The sequence below is a fragment of the Phascolarctos cinereus genome, unplaced genomic scaffold, assembly GCF_003287225.1.
Source record: "Phascolarctos cinereus isolate Bilbo 61053 unplaced genomic scaffold, phaCin_HiC Scaffold_9;HRSCAF=440, whole genome shotgun sequence".
Classification (NCBI taxonomy): domain Eukaryota; kingdom Metazoa; phylum Chordata; class Mammalia; order Diprotodontia; family Phascolarctidae; genus Phascolarctos; species Phascolarctos cinereus.
This window is the reverse complement of record NW_027556402.1, coordinates 61323497-61343332: the sequence shown is the minus strand read 5'-3', so window position 1 is coordinate 61343332 and position 19836 is coordinate 61323497.

Sequence of the window (19836 nt, the reverse complement as noted above, 5' to 3'; positions counted from 1 at the left end):
CCTCCTTTGTCAGCCCCTTTGTCAATGTCTACAGAACTCTCTGTCTTCCCAATCTGTCATGGGATATAAAAATGACTTCTTGTGACTTTTTCTGGTTATCCCACTTAAATTTGGCTTGATACATTTTTAAAGTTTTTTTTTTTTTGGGGGGGTGAGTAGTGTTGAGAGTTCTAGGCAAAATAGTAACTTAATTTTACCATTTAGCTTAGTGTGTTTCAAATGTGACCTTATTAATATCTGGCAGCCAGAACTTGCTCCAAAGCTAGCATTATCAAATCAGAAGAATTAAAGGGTGCTATTTATATCAACATTTTCATTTTAAATTGGTCAGATACACTCTAGCACATAAAATCTTTTTAAATAACAAAAAAAATGATCTAGCATGGACTGGTAGTATGGAAAACTTCTAGGATAAGGGTAGATCAAGAAGATTCAGGAGCAATACATATATGCATATGTGTGTATAGACATATACAAATATATGGGTATATAAGTGTGTGTGATGTGTGTGTGTGTGCTCTCAAACTATTTTCTTAGGGAGGAAATAATCTGACACAATAAACATTCTCCATGCATACCTAATTTCATATAGGGAGATATATCGCTATTGATTTTCTCTTGGAATGTCTCATAACAAGATTCTGCAGAAAGAACACAGGAATCTGCAGAGCAGAGCGAAAAATGCTAATGAATCATTGTAAATTCTCAAGCAAAGCAGTAGGATGTGATGAAAGCAGTGCTTTAGGAAGATTTTTCTGACATCTGTATGTAGGATAGATGATGAGAAATGAATAAGACTAGAACCAGAGAAAATGGCTAGGATCCCTTTGCCCTAATCCTGGTGTGAGATGTTGAAAGCCTGAATTAAGATGGTTGCAAAGACCAAAGCTGGACAAAATTGAGCAATTCTATTTTGGATGCCTACAGACCTCCTTTTCCCTTCTCTCCTCTTGTGGGGTCCATTAACACTACGCTTTCAAAACATGTTCTCTGAAAAGACTCCTGCATTAGTCATTTGCAACACAGTGTGCATTTAGGTCTATTAATTCTCTCTCAAGGATACTTGTATTTTAAGAACTTTATTCATGGAAGGAAAGATTAAGACAATTTCAATCAACATAGGACAGGTAGTTGAAGGTGTCCTGGAGTATAAGGGGCTTGACTTGACTTTTTACACTTTACATTTCAATGCAAATAGGTCTCCTCAGTACCCCTTTGTATTTTAATTTGTAAAATTATTATTCTGTTGTTGTTGTTGTTGTTGTTGTTTTTTCTGAGAAGTTCTCCATAAGCTTTGCTAGCCTTCCAGAGGAATCCACGACACACAAAAAAAGGTTAAGAACCCCTGCTGTACAGGTATATTTCCCTTACTCCATGTAAAAATATATTTCTCTTTATTCAACCATTTCTTCCATTTTGATTTTGCTCTTTGATCTGTTTCCTCTTCTCTGTATCTAATTGCTTAAAAGTTTATATTTTGCTTGAAGCAAAACAAATTTATCCAAATACTCTGCAATATGCATAAATAAGGAGGTTAATCAGCAACCAGTATTTATTCAGTGCCTACTGTGTATAAGATACTGTGCTAAGTGCTAGAAATACAAAAAGATAAAAGACAACTAGTACCCTCAGGGAGCTCCCAGTCTAATGGGAGAGGACACATATAAAAAGAATCTGAAAAGCAGAGTGTGAGGTGTGGGGGTGGGTAGGTGAGGCACAGATTGGTCACACTGTGAAAGGTCTTCCCATCTTCTCTTTCTAGCTTTTCTCAGATTCTTCCTCTGCTTGGTCTTTATGTAGCTATCCAAGGTGACTCTTGCCCTCTATCTGGGTTTTTTTTTACTTCTTCTATTAGACACATGGTCCCTAGAATGCTTCTGATCATACCTTGGTTGAACCTCTATCCAAATTTTAAAGCCTAACCTAGATATCATATTTTACAGGAAACCTCTCCTGATTCCTCTTATCAGTATTGGTCTTTCTCTATTTAGATCTCATGTTAATTTGCTTATGCACTTCTTATGCAATTATCCTTTATTTTTTTTTTAAGTTTATGAAAATCCTGGATACATAAACCAATTACAAGTTGACACCTTTACTGTTTACAGGCTTGAGAGTTGCCTTGGACACTGAGGGGTTAAATGACTTGCCTGAGATAATACAGATAGTATTCTAATAGACACCAGAGGCAGAATTTGAACCTAGAACTTTCAGACTGGAGGTCAGCTCTCTAGCCACTATATGACAACGCTTCTTATTATTTTTATATTACAATTATTTGACTTCCCTCCTACATTCCCCTTCAACAAAGTAAACTGTTTGGGGACAGTGACTGTATCTATCCAAATCATTTGGTATCCATCAACACCTTATCCAGTACTTTTCTGCACAGTAGGTACTTAAGGCATATTTATTTAATTTCTAAACAATTTGAAAGAGGATTTTTCAAAATAGTACCTCTGCCAGAGAGATACCTTGATGTAGGGATTAGAGGATTTGACTTGGAGTCAGGAAAGCCTAGGATTGAATTTTGCCTCACACATTATCTAGGTGTTTGACCCTAAACAAGTCGCTTAACGTCTCTGTGTCTCAGTTTGCGCATCTAGGAAAAAAAAAAAAGGAGGGGGAAGAGATGGTGTTGCTTGCCCTTCCTATGACATAGGGATGTTTTTGAATAAAAACTTTAGGACCATTTTAGAAACTTGAACTGTTGATATTAAAATCTTGGGCCACCTATGTCCCAGCTGAAGAGTTTGTAAAGTAGTTTGATTTGTGTGTCTGTGTGAGGTGACATATCGTGCTTTGCACCACAGCTGTAATAACAAAACACAGCCTATAAGCCTCTGCATGGCTCATGGTGCAACAATGTCTCTCCAGATGTGTGGTCTGTTACATTTTAACAGAATTTACTTTACAGCTGCTGCACATCACTCATTACAAGTAGAATATTTCCATCACAGTCAACTTTACCTACATTCACAATCCCACACTCACTCCACCATGATGCTTATAAAATAATGAAGACTTTTCAGTTTGCTGCACAGAGTCATTGAGAATCATCCACTTTCCCTTCACCCACAACGGTCTATTTATCAGGGACTTCTGTAGCATATCCACAATTCAGAAAAGAAAACTAGAGCCCTGTTTTTCTCCAAATAACACCCTTCTATAAGTGTTTCTCTTCCTTCTTTTTTTCCTTCCTTCCAATTTTCATTTTTTCTTCCTTCCTTCCTTCCTTCCTTCCTTCCTTCCTTCCTTCCTTCCTTCCTTCCTTCCTTCCTTCCTTCCTCCTTTTCTTCTTTCCTTCCTCCTAAGGTATTGCTGCATTCTTGATAACTGAAGATACTAAACAGAGTCCTATGTTTTCTTAGCTTAATCACTTAACCATTCTAGACTTTGATTTTTATTAATCTATAAAACGAGAGGGCAGATAATATCCTCTAAGATCCATTTTAACTGGAAAACTATGATCCTGTGGATCTGACAATGACTAAAATACTCAGAAAAATACATCCATAGACAAAAGTAAAATACTTAAAATTCCAAAACTGATATTACTACAGCCTTTTAGCTGTTAATTTTTTTTGGGGGGTGATGCAATTGAGGTTAAGTGACTTGCCCAGAGTCACACAGATAGTAAGTGCTGTGTCTGAGGCTGGATTTGAACTCAGGTCCTCCTGACTCCAGGGCCAGTCCTCTGTGCACCTAGCTGCCCCAGAAGTGTTATTCTTTAAAAAAAAATTTTTTTTAAATTTTATTGCTTTAATTTTTCTGTGCCTCAGTTTTCTCATCTGTAAAATCAGAAGTGGGACTGGAATTCTAAGGTAACTTTTGGTTCTTAATCTATATTTCTAATTCTCAGTTTATGAAGAATGGAAACATGATCTTAAGTAAGGAGAGATGGACAAGTTTTATAAAAATCCTTAAATTTCAAATATTCAACCTCTATCACTTTGCTTATAAACTAACACTTCCCTTAAAGGAGCAGAGGGAATTGAGTAATAGAGCTTAAGGTTACCCATATGACTGGTTTCTTGAGTTTCAAAGCTGAATTCAAACAAACTGATAGGAATACCCTCTATGAAAGAATAGCTCTCCCTACATAGACTTTACAAAAGATTTTTCTGTGGTCAACATGAGCTCTAGTTAAGTAGTATTTAACTGAATTATTATTAATAATATTATTAATATTATAACAATATTACAAGAAGTTTTATGGTTACTTTAGGCATTTCTTACTATGAGCAGGGCTATAAGGAAAAAAAGAAATAACAAATTGAAACTTAACATGCTATATATAATTACTTGCCAGCTGTCAATATCAATGCAGAATGTTTCCCCCAAGGTTATAAAATAAATTTTGTAATGAAGAAAGGGATGATGTGGATGTAACAAGATGAAAAATTACTTTTCTTTTTACTTAGAGACAAATGAAATTGTATTCAGAGCTACTAAAAATGAATGCTGCAATGCACAACAGCTCTTTCTTGCTCCCCACCACCCACAAAAAAAAGTAAAATGTTGCATTTTTAATTTAAGGGACTCAAACTCAAATAAACATTTCAATAAAATTATATAGTTTTTCCTTCTGCAAATAAAATGGCAATGGCTCAGACAGCACTTTTGTGGAATGTTTAAGTACACATGTTGGCAATTGTGTTCTGATTAGAATTGTACCCTTCCCCAGTCCAATTATCTCTTAGTTAATTAATATTTTGCCTGCTTTTTTAACTCCAGACATGTAATGTCATCAATGTAATTTCCTCTGTAAAAAATCAGATCACACTTCTCTGTATCTTAGTCTTATATTGTTCTCTATGGCAATGATTTTAGTGATTTACTAAGGCTTCCACATAACTATTATTCATGAGAGACAGTTCATGAACCCTTGTCTTCCTGACTCCTTGGTCCTTTTTCTGCTATGACATGATGCTGCTCAACTATTTGACGAAAGTTTTAAGGTCACACGATTTAAACCCATAGCTAGAAAATCATGCAGAGAACACTCCCTTTAATACATATAGAAACTAAGGACCAAGAAGATTTAATGCTTTTCCAAGATTACATAGCTAGTAGGCATCAGAGGAGAATTTGGATTCCACAGCCATTATTGATTCCCACTATTCTACATAGCTTCCCTAAGCTTGGAAAAACAGACACATTATTTTATAGCTGAGAAATAATCAACACAGATGAAAAAAAAGGTCTCTCTGTGAGATTGAAGTTGGATAAAACAAAAACAACAAACAAAATATAAAGCAAACAAAATCAAAACCTAGAAATTCATATTAAGGTAATTTATTGATTGTTAATTGAAAAGACTAATACAGCCCAACATTAATAATATATCCACAATAGGTGGAAAATAAGTGCTGAACTGTGGAACTGAGCATAATGTTTTAGAACAAAGGTGTCAGACATATAGCCCTCTTACCACAGTGAGCTAGGGAGTTGGGCCAAAACAGATTATTATGAAATTGGGAAATGTTTGATGAAATAAATGAACAAATAAATAACATTCGCCTTAATATGTGGAGAGTGGAGGTTGAGTCCATACACGACTGCAGATCTCCATTTCTATTTTAATTTGATACCACTGTTTTAGAGAACAAATCTGCTGTTGTGCAGGACATAAATCAATATGAAGAAGAATGCTTATAATTTTGGGGAAATATTTAAGGCTTTATGTAAATTAAATGCTAACTGCCTCCTTTTCAATCCTATGAAATCAGATATAACTGATTTGGAAGCAACACCATCTCCATTTCCTCTTCCTCCTCCACCACCACCACCACCATCACCATCCAATTAAAAACAGTAACAACAGCATCAACAATAACAACACCTGAACTGAACTGAACTGAAGGCCCATCCTTTGTGGTACCTAATCAACGGCAAGGGTTTGTGATTTTAAAAAAAGAATTCCATTCTGATCTAAATTAGTTCAATTATATCAATTCAGAAAAGAGATTACAAAAAAAAAGAGAACACATGGTATTATACCCCTCTTCTCATGTGTCTACTAGCTAAATTGATAGCCTCACCAGCAGAGAAATTTTCCCTTCAAGATCCTTCGCACTAATAAAGAGAATCATGAGCAAAGCAGGAATCTTCTGGAAGCTGCTCAAATCAGTAAATGAAATATTTAATGATAACAATAATAATACCTACATTTTTATTGGTCTAAGAGTAATGAAAGGAATCAGAACAAAAACTAGCTAGCAAAGATTGAATGAGAATAAACACCATTAAATAAATGCTATAAGGGAAATTGTAGGGGTTAGATTTGTATTATTCATTCCTGAGATAAGTGCCAAGAAGAAGCGTCTGTACTACAACAACTAAACAAAACAAACACAAGTAAACAAACAAACAAACAAAGGCTCATGTTTTCATGCTTTGAATTTGGTGAAAATAAGTTCTGTCCTTATGCAACATTCAATTCAAAACAACTTCAGTACAGCTAACATTCATTAAGCTGTCTGCCAGCAGTCAGATAACATTAATCTGCCTGTGGAGTGCAGATCACTATGCTGAGTGCTAGAGGAGATACACAGTTTTAAACAGGATTTAAGTAAGTCCTGAACCTCATAGATTTGAAAGATCAGTAGAGGGATGTGATACAGGTACCTAGTATATAGCATTACACATGGTTAGTGTCTTTGAGAGGGCTAAGTAAAGTGTTACGTGAAGTTGAAGGGAGGAATAAGACATTACAGAATAGGAGAGAATCAGAGAAAGCTACAAGGCAGCCTTTAATTTGATCTTTGTTAAGACAGGAATAGAAAAGTCAAAGAGGATGGTAGGCCTTTTAAGTAACCTATGAGAATGCAGAATTTGTTCCCTTTTTTCAGTTGTTGAATTATAGGATCATACATGGAGCTCAAACCCTCGTTTTAGGATAAAGAAATAGAGGCCTATAGGGGTTAAAGATCTTGTCCAAGATCACACAAGTAGTAACTGACAAAGACAGAATTTGAAACACCATCTTAACTTAGTCCCAGCTCTTTCCACTGTACCCGTTATAAATCACAAAATTGTGAATTTTTACAGTCAGAAAAATCATAAAAGGTCATTCTGTCAACCACCTAACTGGCTGAGAATGCCTTACATGACATCTCCTACAGCATTCTCCTGGCACAAAGTTAAATTCTTAGTAAATACAAGTAGACTGACTGACTGAAGACCTTCACCAGCAAAAACTTCATGCCTCCCAAAACAGCTTGCACCTTCGTTAGAGCTCTGTCGGGCAATTCCTGTCTGGCCTTATGGAGCTGAAATCTGCCTGCTTACAACTCTGCTCATTCTTCCCAGAGCAATGATTATGTGTAGAAAACTACATATAAAATATGACAGCAGTTGTAGGCTAACATTCCCTCTTATTACTTACTCTCTCTTAACTATGCCAGCCTCATCTCTGTAGTGTCTATATATAATGGAATGTAATATGGTAGGGTGGGTAGGGCACTGGTTTACTAAGGGTAGAAATGATGAACAAAAGCATAAGTAATTCATGCATTTTTTACTCAGCACTTAATATATGCCAAGAATACCTCAGTTCAAATCTTGCCTCAGACACTTGCTAACTGTGTGACCTTCGGCAAATCATATAATCATTTTGTGCTTCAGTAGCCTCACCTGTAAAAGGAGAGGGTTGGCCTTGATGGACCACTATGGTCCCTTCCAACTCTACATCTGTGATGCTATAAACCTACTCTTCCCTTCTCTTCCATTGTGCCCTCTCAAATACCAGTTCCATTGAACCAATTTCCATTCATATTAGACTTAAAACACATAGAAAAGCAGCTTGCCATACGGATAGAGAGCCAATCTCAAAGTCAAGTAAACTGAGGTTCAAAGCCTGCCTCTGACACATAATGGCTATGTGATCTAGGGCAAATCATTTATCTTCAGTTCTGTAGAATATTTTCTAAGCCTCTAAGTTGCTAAGAAAGTACCAATCTGTGTTGATAGATTGAAATTTAGTTTCATCTTTCAATGAAATCACAGGCTGAATTCCTGCTTCTCTTGACATATGCTTATATATGTAAGCCACTTTATAGATAGATAGATAGACAGATAGATAGATAGATAGATAGAGATATATAGACATACATGTGTATGTCTATATGTCTCTCTATGTATATATACATATAGATATATATAGATATATATACCTATGTTTCTCTAAGTGTATACACAAAAATACATGTGCGTCTCTGTATATGTGTCCATTAGTTTTACTAGCCAAGCATGTTTTTTCCCTTTGAACAGAATGTGAATATTGAGCTTAAGGGTGGAGAGAATGAGCTTAGCTACCTAAGAGGTTTAGACCTTAGGCAAAGAATATCTTGTTGTCTCAATCAAAGAGCAATAGTAGGGGAGCTGTGCAAAAAGGGAGGTTGTAGCTGCTTCCATACCAGTAAGATAGCACCTCTCTCTCTGCCAATCTGAGGATGCCTGCAGGCAGCTGATATCATTGTCATTATAAGGATAAACAGTTTATTGAAGTTAAATTTTGAAAAAAACAACTAAAACTTGGCATATTTTTGAAAGAAGACTGGCAACAAATCAGAATTTACATATTAATCCCTTGCAACACATTCAGAACATTTTTCTTTAAGAAGGGTCTATAACTGCAACAATTATATCTGGGAATAACTGTTCAGTTAGTTTCAAATTCATTATTTTAGAAAGAGGAATTAAAAATATTGCCTATTTCTTTCTTAATGTCATGAAACAAAAAAGTTTATGAAGTATAAACTAATCTATAAAGGAATAAAACATTTAGTAGCTTTGGAAAATACATTATTTGGATGAGTAATTTGTCTCAATTTGTGAACGTACTCCAAGTAATCCTATACTTTGAAACAGACAAAATTTAAATCTGGCAAGTTGTTTAAAAGCATTTCCTCAACTGCTCCTACTAAAGTCATGCTCTTCCTTCAATGTGCAGTACAGGTGCCTCCCCCTCCTCCACTACGTCTTCCCACTCCAACTTCTAGGACTTGGTTTCCTCATCTATAATATGAGGAAATTGGATTTCATGAATCCTTTCCAGTTCTACATCTATGACTATATGATCTTGACTTCCTATCTGGAAGAAAACTCCTCCCTTAATCCCATTTTCTGTTATCTCTCATTGTAGGCTCCTCTTCAATGTACTGATTGTATTCTAATTTGTGTTCACCTAACAAAAGGTTTGTGGCATACTGAGCTGGCCTTGGCATTATGCAGACCCAGGTTCAAGTTCCACTTCTGACACATAATGTAAAACCCTGGACAAGTCCCTTAACCTCTCAGTGATTCAATTAACTATTTAAGTTTCAGAACAATTGTGGCTCTTCAATAATATGGGAAACAACACACAGCAAGAAAATTATATTTCTGGTCTATCTACCTCTAAATCTATTTACATATGTATCTGTATTTATAAATAATCTACATCTATATCTAATCCACATGTACATTTCCACTGAAATGCAAATCCATATCATCTAGCTATACATTTATATCTAACTACATCTAAACACATCTATATCCAACAGCTATGCTATACTTATATCTAGCAATACACATACACCCACTCAGATATATATATATATATATATATATATACACATATATATATATGATATATATGTATAATGCACATATACAGTCCACAGATATGCATATACAGAGGCATTTTTTATCTGTAACGTACATATATGTGCATATATAGTGATTTTAACATGGTTTATATAACTATATATCTCATCTTTTTTTTAAACAATAGTATAGGATCATTGAAGACAAAGGTTTTATTGTTTTCCATATTTCTTTGTCCAGGATTGTGTAGAACTTCCTATATGTTATAGGTGTTTCTTGTGCTGAAAATTAAATAACAAAAAATAATGACACAGTATTGAAGATTGTTTATCAATTCAATGATTTTCAGATGTTAAATTTACACTTTGTTAACTAGAAATACTGATGATGTATTTTGCTAAAGAACATACCCAATTTTCAAACTCTGTCTATTAAACTGAAAATACACTTATAACTGAAACTTTTATAAATTGTATCTGTTTTTCCCTCAGGCTCTACATTCTCTCAAAACTCCATTAACTGAAAAATTCCTGAAAATGCAGAAGACAAAATGAATTTCATGAACAATCTACTTATCTATCTCAAGAGTGCTGGTAAAAGTCCAAACCAATATGTGAAACATGATTATATACCATCTTTCTCTAACAACACAGATGTACATTTAACTAGATAAAGAGTATTACAAATTTACTCAATAGAAGGTAAAAAAAAATAACTCTACAGTGTTGGAATGTTAAAATCATCCTATCTTGTGCACTGGCCCACAAATATGAGTGATTATATAAAATAAACAAACTTCAAGAAATAGTGTCTGCATTTACTCTTGATGAAGAAGCAGTTATCTCCTGTGTAATTTGAACCAAAGAAAAATGAAATTATACTCATAAAGTTGTAGTTATTAATGCTATTTCTTGAATAAATGGGAAATGCATGCTGAATTGTATGATCAGGTAAAATACTCATAAATATTGTTTCCTTTTTTTTACAAATTCAATAAAATATGTACCAATTAGACATTAGTTTTTAAATCTATAATATTTTCATAATATTTATGTTACAGAGTTACTTCTTCTGGATCAATGTACTGTTATTGCTCTTTAATTAGTACCAACTCTGAAAGAATGAACTAAGTGTGCAATGTCCAAAGCTGTTCCCAAGATGTAAGCCACTTTTAAAGCCTGACTAAAGCCGTAAAGCCACTGAGGTACAGGTGAAATTCATGTTATGTAACTAATTTAGTAACAATACACTATGCATAGATTTTAAATTAAAATAAAAATAAACTATTTACAATTTTAAAATTTGAGATTCAAATACATTAGAGAAGCTGACTAATTAGGGTACTCTAACGATAAGTTTTGCCCCAAAATGAATCCTCAGGTTTTTTTTTATAAGCCAAATTTCTATCAAGTGATCCACATTCATTTGTTAAGTAGCTAATATATTCCATGTATTGTGCTGGGTACGAGGGATACAAGGTCAGAAATGAAATAATCTCTATTCTAAAAGAGCCTCTATTTAAGTGGGTAAAGCAATATCTCTACACACATGCAAATAAATATAATTATATTCATAGTAAATACTAGGTAATTTGAAGGCAGGTAGGCAATAAGGTAATATTTAACTGTCATTTAAGGGGAAACTCAATTGAATCAACTTTCCATAGAGAACTGATCTTCCTCTTTTTAAAGGAAAAAACATTTTTTTTTCAACCATTTCCAAATAATAATCATTCTAACATGTATCCTTGCCTGGCCTTTAATGACAGGAGGAAACTAAATATGACTTAATTTTTTTTTTGATGATTCCAGTTTGCATTGTAGTGGCCACAATTTCTGGGGACCTTGGAATGGTTTAGGGCTCTTTGCTTCTTCGTGGATAGACTGTTCAGGGTTTTGTGCTTTTGGATTTCTGTCTGTCTCTTTGTTCTATTTGCTTGTCTGAGGTCACTTAGCTTAAAAATATATTATAAGGCGATGATTCTATCAGATTCTGTTAGAACAGGGGTGGGGAACCTGTGGCCCATAGGTCCTCAAGTGTGGCCCTTTGACAGTATCCTTTTAATAAGGGGATTTGTTCTGTAAAGTTTGAATTCAGTCAAAGGGCCACACTTGAGGATCTAGAGGCCCACATGTGGCCTCCTGGCCTCAACTTCCTCACCTCTGTGTTGGAATACGTCCATTCAAATTCCAGCTCTGCTGATTGATCAATGCTATCCTTGGGCAAATGACTCAACGTTTTAAGTCTTAGGAGTGTTTTGTTTTGTTTTGTCATGTAGAAGAGGGATTACATTTGTTCTCTTTGGCCCCAAAGGATAGAGCTAGAAACAAAACAATGAGGAGAAGATGCAAAGGACAAATGGATGCTTGTGCAGCCAGAGGAAAACAAAACAAAACAAAACAAACACCAAACAGCAGCTGCAACAATTTTGACAACTTTCTAAAAATTAGAGCAGTCAAAAAGTAGAATCGGCCAGTTGGCCACTTGCTGGGTATATTACAGTGAAGATTAATAGCTAATAATGAACATTTGTATAGCACTTTAAGATTTGCTGACTGCTTTACAACTTTTATATTCATATCTACACTGGGATATAGGCAAAATTATGATACCATTTTAGAGATGAAGAAACTGAGGCAAATAGAGGTTAAGTGACTTGCCTAGGGTTTTACAACTAGTAAGTATCTGAAGTAACGTTTGAATTCAGGTCTTCCCAACTCCAGCCCCAGTGTTCTATCCACTATACTACTTATTAATAAAAATAGCAACATCAGAACTTTAACCAGTGTTTTCTACTTCAAATCTAGTGCTATTCCTACTATACATTCCAGTCTACTTCTAACTGCCAATTCTTTTTTGTACTTCAAATACTTATGATTTCTAAATAGACCTTTTAGTTGAGGATCATACTTCATATCATATGTCACATTTCACCAAGAAATTTAAAGTCATTCAACCTGAATCTCTTTCTCACCCTTTTCATCATTTCACAAACCCTTGACATTATGCTCCATCCCAACCAAACAGAGACATAATCTGTCATCTCTCTTCTCCTTTACATCAGTCTCTGATGGTAAGATGGCTCTTTTGGCCTAAGGAGGTGCCACAACCTCTACCCTTTATGAACTCTTGACGCAAAGCCCTCCTAACATTTCTACTAACAGCTTCTAGCCTCACTCTAAATTTCAGGCTTTTTTTTCTTAATCTATTGACCCCTTCCCTCCTATCAGCCTACAAACAATGCCTCAATCTCTCCTACAAAAAGAACAAATAAATAAACGAAAGAACCCTTCACTAATTTCTACCATCCATGCCAGCTGTCTTCTTCTAGCCTGTCTTCCTTTTAGCTACCAAACACCTTGAAATGGTTGTGTACACTTGCTGCTTCTACTTTCTCCCTATCTCTTCCAAACACTCTGAATTTAGGTTTTTTACTTCCTCATTCAACTGGCAATGCGCTCTGCAAAAGTATGAGTGATTTGGAAATACTTTCTCCAAAGTTACTAATTATCTCTCCATTGACTAATTTAAAAGTCTCTTCTCAAACCTCCTTTTTATTTTTTGACATTCGGTGGCATTTTACACTGTTAACTCAATTGTGCTGAAGGGTGACAAAGTTCTATCCTGGGTCTCTAACCTTTCTTTGTTTCTTTTTGCTGCATTATCTTACTAACTCTTGGTATCCCTAAGACTACATCCTGGGCTTTATTCTCTTTTCTCTACATTTTCTCACTCAGTGGCATCATTAGTTCCTACGAACTAATGAACATTCCTAGGCAGATGATTACAAGATCTTTATATCCAGCACTATTTCCACCCCCGCCCCCCAAATTCCAGGCCATCATTACCAATGTCCGAAATGCTGGAGTGGAAGTGATTCAGTTCATCAAGTCATGAAATATACTTTCTTCTTCTAATATCCACTGTATACCAGTACCCTAAGTGATTACTTGAACTGATTTAGTTGGATCTCTCAACATATAGAATCCTTATTTTACACCCCTCCCCTTTCAAGACTTATAAATGATTGATAACCCATTGTCTCAGGTACCTTAAAAAGTGGAATGATTTTGGCAGATGAATCAGTAGCTGTATTGCTTTCCCCACTCACACTCACTACCCTCATCTTTTCATCTTTTCAATGTATATGTAAGACAACACATGCGTGCGCACACACACACACACACACACACACACACAACAACAACAACAACCAAGAGAAACAAAAACAAAATAGATGGGAGAAAATCTGCCAGTGGTTTTCCCTATCTCTTAAGTATACTGCCATCATAGTCAGGGTATAACATGCTACCGAAAGGGCTATCATTTCCCCTTTCTCTGGATCTCCAGTTTAGCCAATGATTCCCAACTATTAGAAAAAAATTCCTGGTTCCCTAGTCATCTTACTTATATCACTTTAAATTACAGTTCCCAGCACCTTTTATATTTATGGACTACCCAAGTTATGGATCTCCTTCAGGCAAAACGTTGCTTTTTTTAATGGCTTATCATCCTGAATTTGATGAGCAGACTGAGCATATGTATAATATGTATGTTCCTGGAAGTAAAAGACTATTTTTTGTCTCTACAACTCCAGAATTTAGCACAATGTCTTGCTTCCTTATTTTTTTTAATGAATTAATCTACCTCCAGGATGATTGAGTTTTCATGCTACCTCTTGGAAAATTAGTTGTATAAAAACTCAACATATTTGTCCATGTAGAAAACATATCTCTGTATAAATCATGATTTCCACTCATGGTTCTTAGTTTGCTTTCTCAGTGTGCATTGGAAATACCCAAGTCAGTGACTCCACCATAGAAGAGTTGGGATTCAAACCTTGACCCACTAAATCCAAATACAACGTTCTTTGTAGTTTACAAATACCATGATAACTACGTTCAGATTATGTCTAATCTCCTCCCAACTCTACTAAGCTCCCCTGGTATAAGAGATTAATTTTTCTTCTTCCTGAGCTTGCATGTTTGTCAGACTTGTTCTTTCCAGGACATGACATGAAGCACCAAACATTTTTTCATCCACCCCATGCACATGAAATCTTCATGTTGCTTATTGCTATATTAAGTTTATGGAATCCTTCACATAACAAACAACCCAATGTCCATCTCAAAAAGAAAACTTTTCATGCTTCATCCCATTCATGTTCCATCCAGCTTGCATGGTCCATGATTTCTAAAACTGTCTTAGTGAACTTTTCTGATGTCATTCATGGATTTCTGTTTATTACATGATTATTTATATTTATTTTCTGAAATACTGAATGTTTCAATATTGTTAAAATGATGCATATTTAATATGAAAATTTTGAGGAGTACAATATTGTGATGCACAATATTGTCCAACTGTCCAATGAATTGAAAAATTCTGAAATTCTGAATTCTCAAAAAAAAGAAATACTGGCAAATTTAAGTAAAAGGAGACTGTGATCTTCACTAAGCTAATACTATTCTTTTCTTTGTACTGTATATGCCTTTAAATGCATTTACATTGCTTTCCTCCTTTTAGATAAGCATAATTTAAAGTTCTACTTCATGTGAAGTTTCTTTGGCCATTTTTATAAGCAGTGTTTGTTGCTTTAGCTGTGCTCCAATATTACCTGTACTATTCATTATTTCTATGCCAGCTACTGCAAGTTCAGGGTAGGTAAATAAACTTTAAAGCTAGACATGATGAGCAGCTGGGAATGCAGTAGGCAATGCATATCAAGAGCCTAACTTAGTAATAACCAACAACAAATAATGGTGCATTTTTATTTCAGTGCATTCCAAAATGAAAACCCGGGGAAAAAATAAATACGCATGAATACATTTTAGATACTGAGGCTTGTCCTCCACTAAAGTCCTAGCTTTTCACCTCATTCTGGCACAGAGGTGACCTAGAATTCTTCAAAGCTTCATTCAACAAAAAAAGATAGAAAAAAGGATGACTTTAGTAGAGGACAAACCTCAGCAGGTCTATACAAAAAATATGTATTTGTGCCTTTTTCCCCCTTTGGGCTTCCATTTTGGAAAGTGTACAGTGTAAAGAATTCTACTGAGGGAGGGGAAAAAAATGAGAATGGATTAAGTTGATAAATTGTGTCTCAAACTTCAAAGATGACCTCTCTAACATAAGAGGGGCTGTGTTGATTTGCCTAGACCTTGTGTTTTGTTGTGTGTGTTTGTTTTTCCCCCAATTTTGCTCTGGTTACATGATACTCTAATATGTGGAATAACTATTATAAAATAAGCTTATGAGGAACTTATGTGTTAATAATTAAAGTCATTTCCCCATATGAATCCATTCCTATTGCAAGTTATCAGGTATGCTTTCAAAAGAATTCTCTCTTCTCTCATCCCAGAACAACCTAGTTTTGTTGTTGTTGTTGTTGTTGTTGTTGTTGTTTTTTAAATCTGCTTTATTGGTATTTGCTTCATTAGGTTTGGCCTGATTCTCTTCTATTTCTTTTTTTTTTCCACTTTGAAATCTCATTCACTCTTCACCTGTGTAACACTGCCTACCCTGTTCCCCACAAATTACCCTCAGCTCCACTATCTGATAGGCCAGATATATTCTATTTCAGTTCTCTCCCAGTGTTTTCTGATACCCTTAAGCAGATTTGAGAGTATCTAGGATCTCTGCAAATGGTGCAAAATCTCACAGATGGTGTTCTCTGAATTAGGGGGGTCGGTCCCTTCATCCCAGTTCCATTTAGCTATTCTCAGATTAACTTTTACTACAGAATATTTACTTCAAAAAATAATAAGAAGAAATATACAAGCACATCTCCCACTACACGGAACATAATGTCCCCCTCTCCCTATATATCATCTCATACTTTAGGTGAGGGAGAGGAATTAGATTGATAGCTTAACTCAGTTCCTAGTCTCAAGTTCCAAATCTAAAGCCCTCTTTAGCCTTGAGCCCTAGGTCCCCTGGCTACTACCTTTCACCTACTGGGTTTTTTGACTACACCACCCCACCTGGAATCTCTGTTCCAAGTTCACCATGGCTCAAATGTTCAGGTTCAGTAGGGATCACCTCTGGCAAAACTGAGAAGGACAAACGGAACAGAATACAAACAAACAAACAAACAAACCCAAACATATTTCTCAGATCTAACATAAAAAAGAAGGAGGAGAGGAAAGAAGTCCTGTCCTTATCAATGGTTGAGTTCATGGTGCTCACTATGCATATAAACTGTGATCTTCACCCTCTGGACACAGAAGGAAGGAGTATGCAGGAAAAGTATGTAAGTCAGAAGGTCCACCTGGTCTTTTATAAAAGCAGCAGTGAATAATATTTATTTGAGGTCATATTTTGTAACTTTTATGTTAGCTTTCCAGTTGTTTAAGAAATTCACCTTCAGCAAGTGACTAATATGAGCTTTTTAAAATTTTTGTTAAGTGTAGCCCAGTTTTCTAGGCAAGCCTGTAGAATTTTGCATGAGAATCTCCTCATTGGAGGAGAAAAAAATGTTGATAAAATCCTGCTTTCCTTTATGGGGGAGAGAGGGAATTGATCTGAGGGCCTTGGAAATGAGAGACATTCATTATTCTTTTTTCTGAGACATATAAATATTCTGAATCTCTTCAAAATTGAATCCATGAAGGAGAAGAGAAAAAACTGTTGGGTATATAAGTAGAGGAATATGGCTCTTCAACATGTCCCTTATTGCCAGCTTTCCCCTTACAGACTTCAGGGAATTTACTCTTGGATGAAACAGTGGGTTTTCTTTTGGTTTAACAAAATATCATATTATTATCATTTAAAGAACTCATATCTGTTTGTTTTTTGTACAATATAATCTATAATTTTTGTACAATATAATATATAAGTTTCTGATTTCTGTTTGTTACCTGTTTAGATAAATGTGTTTACTTGATATTCACTATTTGTTATTATTTTCTCTGTTACAAGCATTTGTTAGGAAAGGAGCAAGCAAGTTGGTATCATCTTAACTGATACTGGCCAGGAAAGTAGCGTTTTGTTCTAAACTAATCATACACCTGGACTAGAGATATTTAAGGAGGTAGGTAGGGTAATTCTGGTCTAGTACCCTCTCTTTCAGAGAAACAGTGGCAAATCTAATGCATCCTTGCCTTGTTCCTTTAAGGGCAGGAATTAAAGTCTTCCTTAGAAGAGAGGCAGTCCTCAGTTCCTATGTATTAATGTCTCCCCTAGAGCACTCTATCTATATCTTTGTACATCCCATGTGGACATGCATAACACATTTGGGCATTGCCCATCTTGCACTAAAGAATTCTGTCATCAATGGCACTTCTCTCTTTCTAAGATAATAATTTAAAATGGTGAGGTTCATTTGGGAAAGATGATACCAGTATCTTCAAGAAGAATCCAAATGGATGTATTTATACACACACACACACACACACACACACACACACACACACACACATTAATGATTCAGCAATTTTTAATGAACAAGCAAACAAACACCAGTGCTGTCTTTGAGCATATGTGTGCACACACCTGTAATTCTACTTTGGTTTTAAGAGGTGCCTTTTCCTTATGTTTATTTGAATTATTTATACTGTATTATGATCCTCCTTAAGCATAGGGGTGACATCAATAGGGCAATAGTTTAATGTCACATAGGTTCTGGGACTATTCAACTGCCTTTCAAATTAGTAGTTTGGCTCTCCTGAGCTTGACTCACTACAGATCTCTTTAGGACACAAGGGGTAACCCTGAGGGTTTGAGTGTGGTTTTCCACTATCATTCATTAAACCTCCTCACTGATTGTCAATTGATACCAATTACTATGGAAGAGTTAGTTGACATTTTAAAATAGGTATTTACTAAGATGATATAGTAAAAATATTAGTACAGCCTCTTACTTTCAGTATACAGTTTCCTAGCAATATTGGGTACAAACTTGGAGATCACATGCAACAAAGAGGGTAGCTCACAGATCCTGGATGTTGAAAGTGTTTCCCCCAACCTTTTCCCCCCATGGTGTCTTCATGAAGATATCTTTAGTTATTTTGTCACTTTCTGACTGACTTCTTTTAAGAGTCCTGAAAATGCCTTTGTTCAGTGTGAATGGTTTGTCCTTGCCTCTTGTTGCTGATGCAACATCAGCAACTACTATTCTATTCTATTCTATTCTATTCTATTCTATTCTATTCTATTCTATTCTATTCTATTCTATTCTATTCTATTCTCTTTATTTATTTATTTGGCCAGGCAGTGGGGCTAAGTGACTTGCCCAGGGTCACACAGCCATCTGAGGCCGGATTTGAGCTCAGGTCCTCATGAATCTAGGGCTGGTGCTCTACCTCCTGCACCATCTAGCTGCCCCCAACAGCTACTATTCTAGAGATGCTGCTAGGAGACCCTTGAGATATCCAAAATCTTCTGACCCTTCAAATCTCACAAGCTCAGTCTCCTGAGTAAGTTGGGGAGAGGATTGCTTTGTTGGATTTCTTCTCTTGAGGTTTATGGGGTGTTCAGGGAAGACCAGTATCTCTAGTGTGAGGTCATGGCAAGCCCTATTCAGGGTTGCTCAACCACCTTTGGTGCCCACTAAGCATGTAAAGACTTCCCTGGTAGAATGGTGGATGAGAATAACTTCTTCCAATTACCATGAAGGCAGCTGAAGTAGGTGTTGTAGAGCTCTTAGAGCTTCATTACACATTGAACATGCCAAGGTCATTCACTGCATTGTGAGTCATCACCAGTCAATTTGACTTTTGTTTTGCCACTGAACTTCTATGACTCTAGAAGAGAAAGTGAGACTGATGACTTGTGCAACTCTGCTTCACTTAAATCTAATTCATAAACAAGTCAAGACATCACCACATGATGCCATTGGTCCACTTCAAAATCAATGATGAACAATAACAATTTCTCCTCTAAGTTATCTGGCTGCAATTTTCAAACTCCTTTGATCTTTCATCATTCATGCTTCACTCCAAAAGACAGGGATAGACCAAAATCATGTCCTAGGATATCGTCTTTCCTCTAAACATGTCTTTATACAAATGCGTCACAGATCTCTATATCCAGTTCTGATCTCACTCCTAAATTCCATTTCCATACCATAAACTGCCTAGATATGTTGACAAGGCTTTTCTCTAGGCATTGCAAACTCAATATGCCCAAACAATAATTCATTAGCTTTCTTCCAAAATCCATTCCTCATCTTAACTATGCTATTTCTGTTGAAGGCATCACTACCTTCTAATTGCTTAATTTTAGAACTTCAGAGTCATTCTTGAC